This window comes from Rhinopithecus bieti, unplaced genomic scaffold, assembly GCF_001698545.2.
Source record: "Rhinopithecus bieti isolate Rb0 unplaced genomic scaffold, ASM169854v2 scaffold_13342, whole genome shotgun sequence".
Classification (NCBI taxonomy): domain Eukaryota; kingdom Metazoa; phylum Chordata; class Mammalia; order Primates; family Cercopithecidae; genus Rhinopithecus; species Rhinopithecus bieti.
In genome coordinates this window covers 1,153,109-1,166,290 of record NW_016807690.1, presented here as the reverse complement: position 1 = coordinate 1,166,290, position 13,182 = coordinate 1,153,109, and the positions used below count along the sequence as shown (strand labels likewise).

The window sequence follows — 13,182 nt, the reverse complement described above, 5'->3', positions numbered from 1 at the left end:
CCCTCCTCGGCCTCCCAAAGTGCTGGGATTTCAGGTGTGAGCCACCGTAACCGGCCAAAAGTAAGAATTTCTAATAATTAAAGCTGCCCAATAATAATGTCTATTCACAAGTTATTGAACTAACTGCCTTTTAAAGAAAATGCTTAAACTCAAACTTTCAGAAACATCAGCTATCCTAGCAAGAGGATTTCTGTGTGATATGGTAGTCTAAATTAAGATGAATCTGACTTCCAGTTCCTTTCTAAGACTACTTCCCACTCAAAGGTTTTGTATTTGGCCTAATTGTCTCTCTAAATCAATACCCTGCTCTGAGAATCAGGAGACCTGGATTTCAAATCTGCTTTTGTGAGAACTAGCTGTGCAAGTCACTTCTCTCTGGCTTCAGATTTTTTTTTTCCTTCCATTCAGAAAGTGAGAGGGGTGAATTATATGACATCTAGGCTTACTCCTAAAGGAATATTCCATTTCTTATATATTTTTTGAAATTTTAAAAATAATTGAATTAGATAAATTATCATTAATTAGGTGAAACTAGACTCTTTGGGATCTTATCTTACAAAGCATAAATTTCTAGGCCTACTTGAAGAAGTTATTTATTCATTCCCCTGTCTCAGACCCTGACAGGGCTATCTAAGAAGGCAGGCAGCCCACTAATTGTTTCTGCAAGTGGACATTTTTCAGCAATAATGGCTACAGGGTTCTTTTTTAAAAATGAAACTAGAGCAAGCTACACTGAAGAGTCATTTGACTATGTCTATTCAAACTTAAAATGGTCTTACCTTCTGATTAGCTATTTCATTTCTCAGTATCTTCTCTACAGAAATATACACACATGTGTGGAAAGACTCAAACAAGCATGGTGATATGACTTGGCTCTGTGTCCCCACCCAAATGTCATCTCAAATTGTAATCCCCATGTGTCAAGGGAGGGACCTAGTGGGAGGTGACTGAATCATGGGGGTGGTTTCCTCCATCCTGTTCTCATGATAGTGAGTGAGTTCTCATGAGATATGATGGTTTGGCAGTCTCCCTCCTCACGCTATCTCTCTCCTGCCACCACGTAAGACGTGCCTTGCTTCCACGTGATTGTAAGTTTCCTGAGGCCTCCCGACCATGTGGAATTGTGAGTCAATTACACTTCTTTTCTTTATAAACTACCTAGTCTCAGGTAATTCTTCAATTCCCAGGTCTACCTGAAGAAGTGATTTATTCATTTCCCTGTCTCAGACCCTGACAGGGCTATCTAAGAAGTCAGGCAGCCCACTAATTGCTTATAGCAGTGTGAAAATGAACTAACACCTAAATGTCCATCAGCATGGTTGAATAAGCCATGATATGTCTATCCAAAAAAACACTAAGTAGCAGTTAATGAGAGGGTAGCATTGTAAAAATCTACATATCATAGGAGTGAGGGAAATAAACAAGTTGTAGAACAACATATTCAACACAATATTTCCAACCATAGATAAATGTCATTTGACCTACACATAATGAGCTCTGTACTTTGCTTTTAATTTTTCTGAATTGGTGGCTAACATTTTAAATGGATAAATTTTACATTAAAGTATAGATTTATTCTTTTAAAGAAGATTGGCTTTTAAATCAAAACTGATAATTTATTGTGTATATAACAAAATACATGACAATAATAGCACAACTGGATGGAGGATATGGAGAATGGAAATATACTGTCCAGAGGTTCTTAGACTATACTTTTAATGATATATTTCAGGGTAGGCTTAATAATTTAGAGATTACCGTGAACTCTAGAGCACCCCTTACAAATTACAACAAAGAGGTAAAGCTAATAAGCCAATAATATAGATGAAATGGAATCATAAAAGTACTCAATTAACCAAGAAAAGAAAAGACCAAAAAGAAAAAAGGAAACAAAAAATAGATGGAACAAAGATAAAAGAAACAGCAAGCTGATCAATTTAAACCCAAACATTAAACACATTAAATCTAAATGGTATAAACACCACAATTAAAAAGCAGAGATTATCAGATTGGAAAAGAAAGCAAGACTCAGCTAAATACATTCTATAAGAAATTCAATTTAAATATCAAGACACAGATAAGGTAAAATATAAGATAAGGTAAAATAAAATGATGAAAAATATATACCATGCAAACATTCATCACGAGATAGCTAGAATGGCCATATTAATATCAAAAAGTAGACTTTAGAAAGAAGAGCATAACCAAGGGCAAATAAGTATATTTAATAATGATATACTTGAGTAACTTCCTCAATAATTTATAACAGTCCTAAATGTGTGTGCATCTAGTAATAACATTTCAAAATACACAAAGCAAAAACTGATAGAATTTAAGGGAGAAATAAAAAATCAGTAATTATAGCTAGATATTTCAACACTCTTCTCTCAGTAATTGACAGAACAAGTAGACAAAATGTCGATTGAAGACTTAAACAACACTATCAGCCAACTTGTTCTAATGAACATTTTTAGCACACTGTATCCAACAAAGTAGAATACACATTCAGTGCACATCCACCAGAATAAATTATGTTTTGGGCCATAAAATGAGTCTCAATACATGTAAGACAGTTCAAATCACACAAAGCATGATTTCAACCACAATGACATTAAATTTTAAAATGGCTTTTAAGAATTTTTAAAAAGCTAATTATAGATGTATTGGAGGGGTTGAGAGTCTCCAGAAATAAATTTGCTTGAAGTCATTAAGTGTTGAACTGAACTGTCTTCCTGACTTTTAAAGTGAAACAAAGCAAGACTGATTGTCTCACTCTTTTTACTCCTTCAAGGCCACAGACCCTTTCAAGACTTATCATCTAGGATCCAGAATTCCCTTGTCACAGAAACAAAGTAGGCAGTTGCTCATGAGGTGTGTTTTGAAATGTCCGTTGAAAAGCTTCCATCTCCCAATATCTTCCCTATTGCCTGTCATGGTGACTGCTGTTAAACTTGTGGGGGCATTTTGTTGAGGAATGTAATTATGCAACACTTAAACCCCAAAAGAGATGTGAACATCAGTCATAAACATTTCAGAGTAAACCACTTTGTCAGATGTAAACAAGTCAGGCCATTAGTATACCAATGTGTTTTTTATGGAGATCATGAGAAAAAAATCCAAGTATATACATTATGGTTCTATCGAAGTAGAACAAGCCCGGATGGGATGCTTCTGCACATGCCCTGAAGAAGCTCACGGTAGTGAGCATTAAAGAAAGAGCAAGATGGCAAAAATCCAGGTACAGTGCAGGAAAGAAGGTAAAATAAAATGATGAAAAATATATACCATGCAAATCTTGCAGACCCAGGGCAATTTATGACTTTCTTATGGTCACTTGTGTAATGGAAGGGCAAGACCACTAGTGCCAGAAAACTGGTTCTGGCCTCCACTGTAGGTGTTGTTGCAGATCTGATCAGAGTAAAGATTTCCTTTCTCACTTTTCTCTGCCTGTTTGGGGGGAGCTGAATGACTGAGACGTATCCTGGTAGGCACCCTATGAGAGACAATGCCTTTCCTATGAAATCTTCCATGACGTGGACCCAATGGCTCCAGAGGGAATATTTTCCTAAGGGGTACTGGCTGGAAGATTTATTTTCCAGGATATGACTAGTTGCCCTTGCTCTACACCACCCCTACTCTTAACCATAGGTTATCTATTGAATTTGTGGTGGCAATGCGAGCCTCTTACTCCCTGTCCCATGGGAAACTTAGCGATAACTTAACAAGTAAGACAATCAGTCACCTTGTGGTGTGATTTGAGGAGCTCCTCCTTCAAGTCACTTTCTTTCTCCAAATCTCTCTTTTTACAGTTACAGTCTCATTTATTTGACTGAGGCTTGTAAATTATATCCTTTGCAGGTTAAGAAGTCTTAATCATCTCTGAACACCATTAAAGAAAGGTGAAACAATTCTTCATTTAGGGCTTCTCATATGCAGGTGAGATTTACCAATATTTGTTGGATGACATTGCATTTTGCTCTGTTAGAATGCAATCTCTTGAAGGAGTATAGCATTAAACCTAATCAGTAAGATGTGTGTTACAGTAAATATGGAGAATTCTCTCCCAAGGAAATTATGATGGGAAGGAAAGAATAGAGATAGTAGATAACATTTTGAAGAAGTCACACAAGGTGCAATAGAGCATTAGAACTTATTCCTCCTATCGATGCTTTTATACTGTTGGTGGGAGTGTAAATTAGTTCAACCATTGTGGAAGACAGTGTGGCAACTCCTCAAAGACCTAGAGGCAGAAATACCATTTGACCCAGAAATGCCGTTACTGGGCATACACCCAAAAGAATAGAAATCATACTATTATAAAGATACATGCACACATATGTTCATTGCAGCACCATTCACAATAGCAAAGACATGGAATCAACCTAAATGCCTATTAATGATAGAATGGATAAAGAAAATGTGGTACATATACACTATGGGATACTATGCAGTCATAAAAAGGAATGAAATCATGTCCTTTGAATGAACATGGATGGAGTTGGAAGCCATTATCCTTGGCAAACTAATGCAGGGACAGAAAACCAAATACCACATATTCTTACCTATAAGTGGAGCTGAATGCTGAGAACACGTGGCCACATAGGTTGGGGGAGAAAACAGACACAGGGGCCTGTCGGAGGGGGACGTGAAGGGAGGGAGAGCATCAGAAAGAATAGCTAATGGATGCTGGGCTTAAAACCTGGGTGATGGGATGATTTGTGCAGCAAACCACCATGGCACACATTTACCTATGTAACAAACCTGCACATCCTGCACATGAACCCCTGAACTTAAATGTTGAAGAAGAAGAAAAAAAAGAACTTACTTATTCCTCCTATGTAGCTGTAATTTTCTATTCATTATCTAGCCTCTCCTTATCCCCCACTTTCCTCCCCTTTTACCAGCTTCTATTACCAATATTCTAATCTCTACTTCTATAACATCAGCTTATTTAGCTTCCAAATGTGTAAGAACATGTGGTATCTGTCTTTCTGTGCCTGGCTTATTTCATTTAATATAATGTACTCCCGGTTCATTCATGTTGTTGCAAATGACAAGATTGCATTCTTTTTTATGGCTAAATAGTATTTCATTGTGTATATATACCACATTTTTAATCTAATCGTATGTTGAGGGACACAGGTTGATTCTGTATCTTGGCCATTATGAACAGCGCTACAGTAAACAGAGTAGTGCAGATATCCCTTTGGCACACTGATTTCATTTCCTTTAGCTATCCACCCAGCAGTGGGATTTTTGGATCATATGCTAGTTCCAATTTTAGTTTTTTTGAGAAACTTCCATACTGTTTTCCAAATTGGCTGTACTAATTTACATTTCCATCAACAGTATATCTGTTTCCTTTTCTCCACATCCTTGCCAGCGTTTGTTATTTTTTTGTCTTTTTGGTAATAGCCACTCTAATTGGGGTGAGATGACGTCTTACTATGGCTTTTATTTGCATTTCCCTGATGATTAGTAATGTTGAACATTTTCTCATATACTTGTTGGCCACTTATATGCCTTCTTTAAAAAACTGTCGTTTAGATCATTTTTCCATTTTAAATCAATTTTCTGCTGTTCAGTTGTTTGAATTTCTTATATATTCTGCATATTTATTCTTTGTTGGATAAGTAGTTTTCGAATGTTTTCTCCCATTCTGTGAGTTGTTTCTATTAGTTGTTTCCTTTGCTTTTTTAAGAAGTGTTTTCATCAGATATAATCTCATTTATCTATTTTTTTCTTTTGTTGCCTATGCTTTTGAGGTTTTTATAAAACCTTTGCCCAAACCAATGTCCTGAAGTATTTTTCCTATGTTTTCTTCTAGTACTTTCATAGTTTCAGGACCATAATCCATTTGGAATTGGTTTTTTATGTGGTGAGAGATAGGTATCTAGTTTCATTCTTCTGCATATGGATATTCAGTTTTTCCAGCACCAATTACTGAAAAGACTATCTTTTCCTCCAATGTATGTTCTTGGTGCCTTTGTTGAAAATCAGTTGGCTGTAAACACATGAATTTATTTCTGGGTTCTTTATTCTTTTCCATCGGTCTCTATGTCTGTTTTTATGCCAGCACCATGCAGTTTTGGTTACTATAGCTTTGCAGTATATTTTGAGGTCAGGTAGTATGATTCCTCCAGGTTTTTTATTCCCCTCAGGGTTGTTTCAGCTATTGGGCATCTTTTATGATTCCACACAAATTTTAGGATTTTTTTTCAATTTCTGTAAAGAATGTCATTGGTATTTTGTTAGGGAGTGCATTGATTCTGTAGATCACATTGAGTAGTATGGTCATTTTAACAATATTTATTCCTCTGATCCAGGAACATAGAATGGCGTTTCATTTTGTGTGTTTATGTCCTGTTTAATTTCTTTCATCAAAGTTTTATAATTTTCATTGTTGATACCTTTCATCTCATCGGTTAAGTTTATTCATAGTCTATGGCTATTTTAAATGATATTGATTTCTTGATTTCTTTTGTAGTTACCTTTTTATTGACATACAGAAATGCCACTGATTTTGTATGTTGATTTTGTATCCTTCTACTTTACTAAATTTATCAGTTCTAAGAGTTTTTGTTGGAATCTTTAGGTTTTTCGACACATAAGATGATGTCCTCTGCAAACAGGTGCAATTCTACTTCATTCTTTGCAGTTGGGTGTTCTTTATTTATTTTGCCTAATTGCTTTTGTTAGGATTTTCAGTACAATTTTGAATATGAGCGGTGAAAGTGGACATCCTTATCTCGTTCCAGTTCTTAGAGGAAAGGCTTTCAGCTTTTCCGCATTCAGTATAATATTATTTCTGGGTTTGTCATACATGACTATTGTTATGTTGAGGTGTTTCTTCTACATCTAATTTGTTGAGAGTTTTTATCATGAGGGGATGTTGAATTTTATCAAATGATTTTTCTGCATCTATTGAGATGATCACAGTTTTTATCCCTCATTCTGTTGATGTGATGTATCACATTTATTCATTTGTGAATGGTGAACTATGCTTGCAGCCCTGGGATAAATTCCACTTGATTATGTTGTATAATCTTTTTGATGTGTTGTTGACTTTGATTTGATTTGCTAGTATATTGTTGAGGATGTTTGCAACTATGTTCATCAGGGGTATTGGCCTGTAGTTTTTTGTCTGTAGTGTTCTTGCCTCATTTTAGTATTTGGATAATGCTGGCCTCACTGAGTTTGGTAGAATTTCCTCTCTTTCAATTTTTTGGAATAGTTTGAAGATAATTAGTGTTACTTCTTTAAATATTTGATAGAATTCAGGCATGAAGTCATCCGGTCATGGGCTTTTCTTTGGTTGCGATACTTTTTATTATAGCTTCAGTGATGTTACTTGTTATTGGTCTGTTCAGGTTTTCTATTTATTCCTGTTTCAATCTTGGTGGGTTGTATGTGTCCAGAATTTGCTTATTTCCTCTAGGTTTTCCCATTTGTTTGTGTACAGTTGTTCATAATAGTCTCCAATCACCCTTTGTATCTGTGATATCAGTTGTAATGCCTCCTTTTTTGTTTCTAACTCTTTTGAGTCTTTTCTCTTTTTTTTTTTTTGGTTAATCTAGCTAATGGCTTGTCAATTTTGCTTATCTTTTCCAAAAAAAAAAATCCAACTTTTTGTTTTGTTGATCTTTTGTATATTTTTTAGTCTCTATTTTGGTAATTTGTACTCTGATCTTTATTTTTTCTCCTACTAATTTTGGGCTTAGTTTGTTCTTCCTTTTATTTTATTTTTTGCAAGAGGTGCATCATTAGAGTTTTGTTTGTTTCTTTGTTTGTTTTGTTTGTTTTTTGTTTTTTTTGACAGAGTCTTGCTCTGTTGCCCAGGCTGGAAGACAGTGGGGCAGTCCTGGCTCACTGCAATTCTTGTGCCTGGGTTCAGGCAATTCTTGTGCCTCAGCCTCCTGAGTAGTTGGGACTATAGTTGTGCCCCACCACACCAAGCTCATTTTTGTATTTTTGGATGGAGACAGGGTTTTGCCATGTTGACCAGGCTGGTCTCAAACTCCTGACCTCAAGTCATCCACCCACCTTGGCCTCTCAAAGAGTTGGGATTATAGGCGTGAGCCACCATGCCCAGCCTCATTAGGTTGTTGATTTGAAATTTTTCTCTCTCTCTCTTTCTCTCTCCTTTTTTTTTTTTTTTTTTTTTTTTTTTGCATTTACTGCTAAAAGTTCCCTGTTGTTAGGGGGATATAAAGGACACAAAAGAAACTTCAACTGCCTCACAACATGACCAATAATTGATCATAGGTAACTCTTAAAGATACCCACTCTGTCCACAAAAATGGCTTATCAGCAACTGTGTTCCTGCTATGTGACTCTAACTTCACAGCCACAAGTGGTTGGAACAGAGGTGAATATCTGATTGAAGTTGAATCAGAGCTATTATCTCTCTCAAGCATTGACCTGAGACAGGGATTGGGAGCTGGGAGTGAGTCAGTCTCAACAGTGCTATTCTGGAGGGTGTGTCCACATGCTGCAGCTGTCGCATGTGCTTGTAGAGCTGGATTGTTCAACTTCTAGATTTCATGGGCTCCACTATCCTTCCAAAAATGCTCACTTTTGCTTAAACATACTTGAATTGATTTCTGTTATTTTTAACAATAGAAATGTAATTAACAGAAAACAAATTTTGTTGGGGAAAAAAGTCCTTCTTTTCTTCTTCATTGTGTTTCCCATTTCTGAGAGCAAGAGCCTTGGCTGGTCATTGAGAGGCCTGAAGGAAAGTGCTCAGGCTTAAAAGTCAAACTAAAATCAGGTTGAATCCCAGTTCTATCACTTTCTATGAGCTCTGTGACCTTGAGAATCTTATCCAAGTTCTCCAAGACACAGTTTCTTCATCTGAAAAAAGGAGTTAGTAATCTTTCTGTTATTGGTCCATTGTGGGGAATAAAAGAGCCAATATAGGCAAAAGGCCTGGCATGTAGTAATTGCCAAGTGAAAGCTAGTTCTGAATTTTCCTCCTGTGTTGTTTCAATTTTCATTCATTCATCAGCCAGTGTTTCCACAAGCATGTAGATACTCTGGAGGCTCTAAGGAGGTTTTTCTTTAAGGCTCTTGAACAACTTAGCTCTTGCTCATTTTTCAAGTATGCTGGTATATGCACAATAGAGACAACATGGTGTTGAGGTGTGAGTACAGAATAGGGAAAAAGAGAGCGAGTTCCAGTACTGACTTGGACCATGGACACAGTTGTGAGACTTACACATACCGTTTCCTCTATCTGAGCCTGTTTCTCCATCTGTACAATAAAAAAGTGGTGTATATTAGAATTCCTAGTGTGAATTAGTATGTACCCAACAGGGATGCTACTGGCATTTTGGGTGGGATAATTTTTCATTATGTAGAAGAACTGGTCCTCATACTAGATGATGTTTAGTATCCCTGGTCCCCACCTTCTAAATGCCAATAGAGCCTCCAGACATTGTGACCAAAATGTCCCCACAGATTTTCAGACACAATGAGGTAGGCACTATGGCCCAGGTTGAGTATCATTTTGTCAGGCAAAAATAAAATGGATTCAGTGATCATAGTTTTATGAGACATCAGATTAAGCAAAGTTGAATAGACTTCTTTAGAGTGGGATTTCTTAAAACCTTTTATGTGCATGTACACCATGAATGGGTCTATTTTTCCCTTAACCCAGTTCTTACTTGGGATGGAGCTTGGATACATCAATAAAGAGCAGATTTATGTCCCAGGGAAACTGATTTTGTACACTCAGTGTGAACCACAAGCTTATGCATTCCATGTTACCACAACTTCATGCCAGTGCAGAGCAACCCATTGTCTAAGAGACAACATATAATAATAATTTTTGTTATTGTTAGAGAGTCCAATATAAGAAAACTCTGGCTCTTATATACTTTTTCAATCTGTCTACAAGCAATTCCCCTGCAGGAAAGAAGAGTAAGAGTAAGAAGGTTTAGGTGGGAAAGCTAAATGGTATGCTTTAGCTAGAAAAATGCAAGAATGAAATAGAGCAATGGAGCATGTCTGGTCTCCACACTTCATTTGGATTTAACAGGCCAAGCTTGCTGAAGCAGCCACAGCAGAAGAGTAAAAGTCTCTCCCCTGTGTCCACACTAATTTAATATTTCATTACCATTGAAGATTGAATTTTACTTTTTCAGGTCTTACCTCTCCATCTAAACATGGGCCCTATTCCAAGATACACAGCTCAGCCATGGAGTTCACAGCTTCATTTGCAGAGACGGTCTTGAAGGTCTAGAACAGATTCTCTTGGTTGCCATGACATTTTCGTTAAAATTCTGCCACACAAGTTGGTTCTGTTCCAGTTTCCAACTTCTCCTGTGACTGGTGTTGGCTGATCTGATTTAAAAAGTTGACTAGAACTAGGGCCACTATGAAAGGTGTTCTCAACAAAATATTTTCAGGGGCTTCAAGGAAACCTCAAGGAGTCACCGGAAAGACTGTCCAGACAGTTCTGGGGAGAGGCCAGACCTGTGACCAGGGAGTGGCCAGCTGGGAACAGGGGCCAGGAGCCCCTCATCTCAATTTTGGCATATTTAAGCTAATTTACTAAATAATTCACTCATTTATTGAACAAATATTTATAGAGAACCTACTCTGTGCTAGGCACTGCTCTTGATACTGGGAAAACAGCAGAAAGGTTCAAGTCAAGGTCCTTGAACTTTTTTAGCTTGCATTAAAGTAAGGGAGACAGACAATAAACAACTAAGCAAGTAAATAAATAAAATGTTGGGAACAGACAAGTCCCATGAAAGAAAAATCAGGGAAAAGGATTAGTGGGTGATGAGATGGGGTTAGAAGTAGACTCTTTTATAGAGAGTGGTCAAAGACAGCCTCTCTAAGAGGGTGATAGCCAAGCAGAGGCATAAATGAAGGGATGAGCTGTATGACCATTTGAGGAAAGAGCATTGTAGGCAGAGGGAAACACAGCTGGGATGCTTTAAGTAGAAATAAAGTTGTCATGCTCAAGAAAAGCCTGAAGGCCAGTGTAGCTAATGCAAAGTGACCTATGTAGGAAGTGGTAGACAAGGAGATCAGGGAAATATTCAGGGCCCAGACTGTGCAGAGGCCTAAAGGCTGTGGGAAGTAACTTGACTTTTGAAGGTTTAGAGCAAATCTGTTTCATATTTAACAAAACCATCTGAACTGATAGTTGGAAAACAAAAAGCTGGAGGTAGCAAGAACAGAAAAAGGAATAGATCACATTGGGTCATGATTAGGACCGAGAAGTTTGGTTAGGATACTTGCAGTATTTCAGGCAAAGGTGGTGGAATGGGCTAGCATGATACTGGGGGAAACATTAAAAACTGCTTGGATTGAGAATGTTCCAAATATTTCATTTACTCCTCTAATTTTCCAAATCTTTCTACATTAGCTTAGGGCCAGCTGACTATTTCTGGCCAATGAGTAGAACTGATACATGTCACTTTCCAGAATATGGGAGTTAATAGATGTGTCTCCTCATTTCTTTCCTCCCTTTACACAGCAGTCTTGGGCATGATGCCAATACATGCATGCCAAAAGATGGATGAGGGTCTCCTGACCCATATTGGGCAACTTTTTCTTACGCTAAACTCAGAGATAGAGTGTTTATTTTGGCATCTAACATTGTTTACCTTGGGAAACACAGTACATATTTTGGAGTTGAATTCAATAGGACTTGCTAAGGGGATGAAAGAAAGAGAAGACTCCAAGATGACTCCACACTTTTTTTTTTTTTTTGCTAGATCATGAGGATGAATTAGATGTCACTATGCAGATGGAGAACACTAAGAAGGAGTATCAGGCTTGAAACCAAAAGTTTGAATTTGGACATGTTAAGTTTTCATTGCTCATTAAGCATCCAAAAGAACCTTCTAAGCAGATGATTGAACACCTAGTTTGGAGTTCAGAGGAGGGTTATGACTGTCAATACAGATTTGGTAGTCATCATCATTCAGATTGGGATTCAAGACCATGGAACTAAATAAGGTTATCCAGGAAATTAATGCAGGCAGAGAAGGGTATTATTAAATATTATGAGGGAATAGTACTCAACTCAGTGTGGTCTCTGGTTTATTGAGGGGCAATACAGCAAATCAAACAGATAATGATTACCCACCACACACACCTTTTCTCCCCTGTCCCACACCTGGTCTAATTTTGGTCTGGCTTCTAGAGGATGATTATATGGTGATGATGGTGGTTTCCAAGAAGAGATGAAGGTGGTACCTAAAGAGTAACAGGAGGATGGAGTTGCTTCGCACAGGATAGCCAATCTTGGATCTTCATCAAGTTAGAAGATTCTTTCACCCCAGCCTAAATAATCTCTATTTGTAGTCTTCTAACCCAATACCCTCTTTACTATAGCAAACTCAGCCTCCCATGATAGACCTCCAATGTAGGCTATGGGAGGCTGATTTAAATTGGGGTGAGAAGAACTTCAAAACTGAAGATTGTTGCAAATTTCGCTGTCCTGGGCATTTAACAGGTAGGGCTTCATTTGCCTTATTTTTAAAAAGGGAAAGAGGAAGGATGTCAGCAAAAATAACAGAGTAAGAACTTGTAAACATTTTCCAAAGTAACTAAAAATTAGCAAAATGGTCCAAATCAATCAGAGTTTTTCAGAACTCTGGAAATAAACCAGCAGAAACTCAGTAAGAACAGCAAGACCTGTGGCATTTAATTTTTTTTAGTACCATCTTCCACTCTGCAGCTCCACTGTAACCTCAAAAAAATGGTAGCCCACATGTCCAGTGCAGTATGGCAGCCACTGGTAGGAGCAGAAGAGACCTAGAACTTTTTCAGTTCACTCCCAAATAATTGTTATTATTTTACCTGTTTGGTGGTTCCTTAGAACATTCCACTTATGAGACTGACTCAGAGCTCATTTAGAATGTGCAAAGCCTTTTCCTTGCCAGGACAGAGAGAAAGCACTTGTTGGAACAATTATAGGCAAGTGTTTTAACTTTGTAGCTGCATGAGGTGATGGCTAACAGTTAGGATAAAGTATAGACTAACCAGAAGCTTAAAGGGAGGAGATGGGAGATGAAATATCAGTAGAGCTTTCAAAAGATACTCCTGAAAATCTAAAAGGTCGTATGCATGCACAGGCTTCTGTACATGCATAGAAAAAATGTGAGAAGTCCTTAAGCTTTAACCTCTGACTGACTTTGAGGCTCTACATAAGCAGGA

At 37.4% G+C, this 13,182-nt stretch overlaps 1 long non-coding RNA gene across 2 annotated transcripts in view; it reads right to left on the bottom strand.

The window, feature by feature from the left end:
- Window positions 1–10,234, bottom strand: part of LOC108536492 (uncharacterized) — a 28,885-nt gene extending 18,651 nt beyond the window's left edge. Inside the window, exon 1 of one of the 2 annotated variants that reach the window (XR_001887528.1) lies at window positions 10,156–10,234. This is a non-coding gene — a long non-coding RNA (uncharacterized LOC108536492). The remainder of the gene's footprint in view (window positions 1–10,155) is intronic. The other variant, XR_001887529.1, reaches the window with a different exon arrangement.
- Between the last annotated feature and the right edge of the window lie 2,948 nt (window positions 10,235–13,182).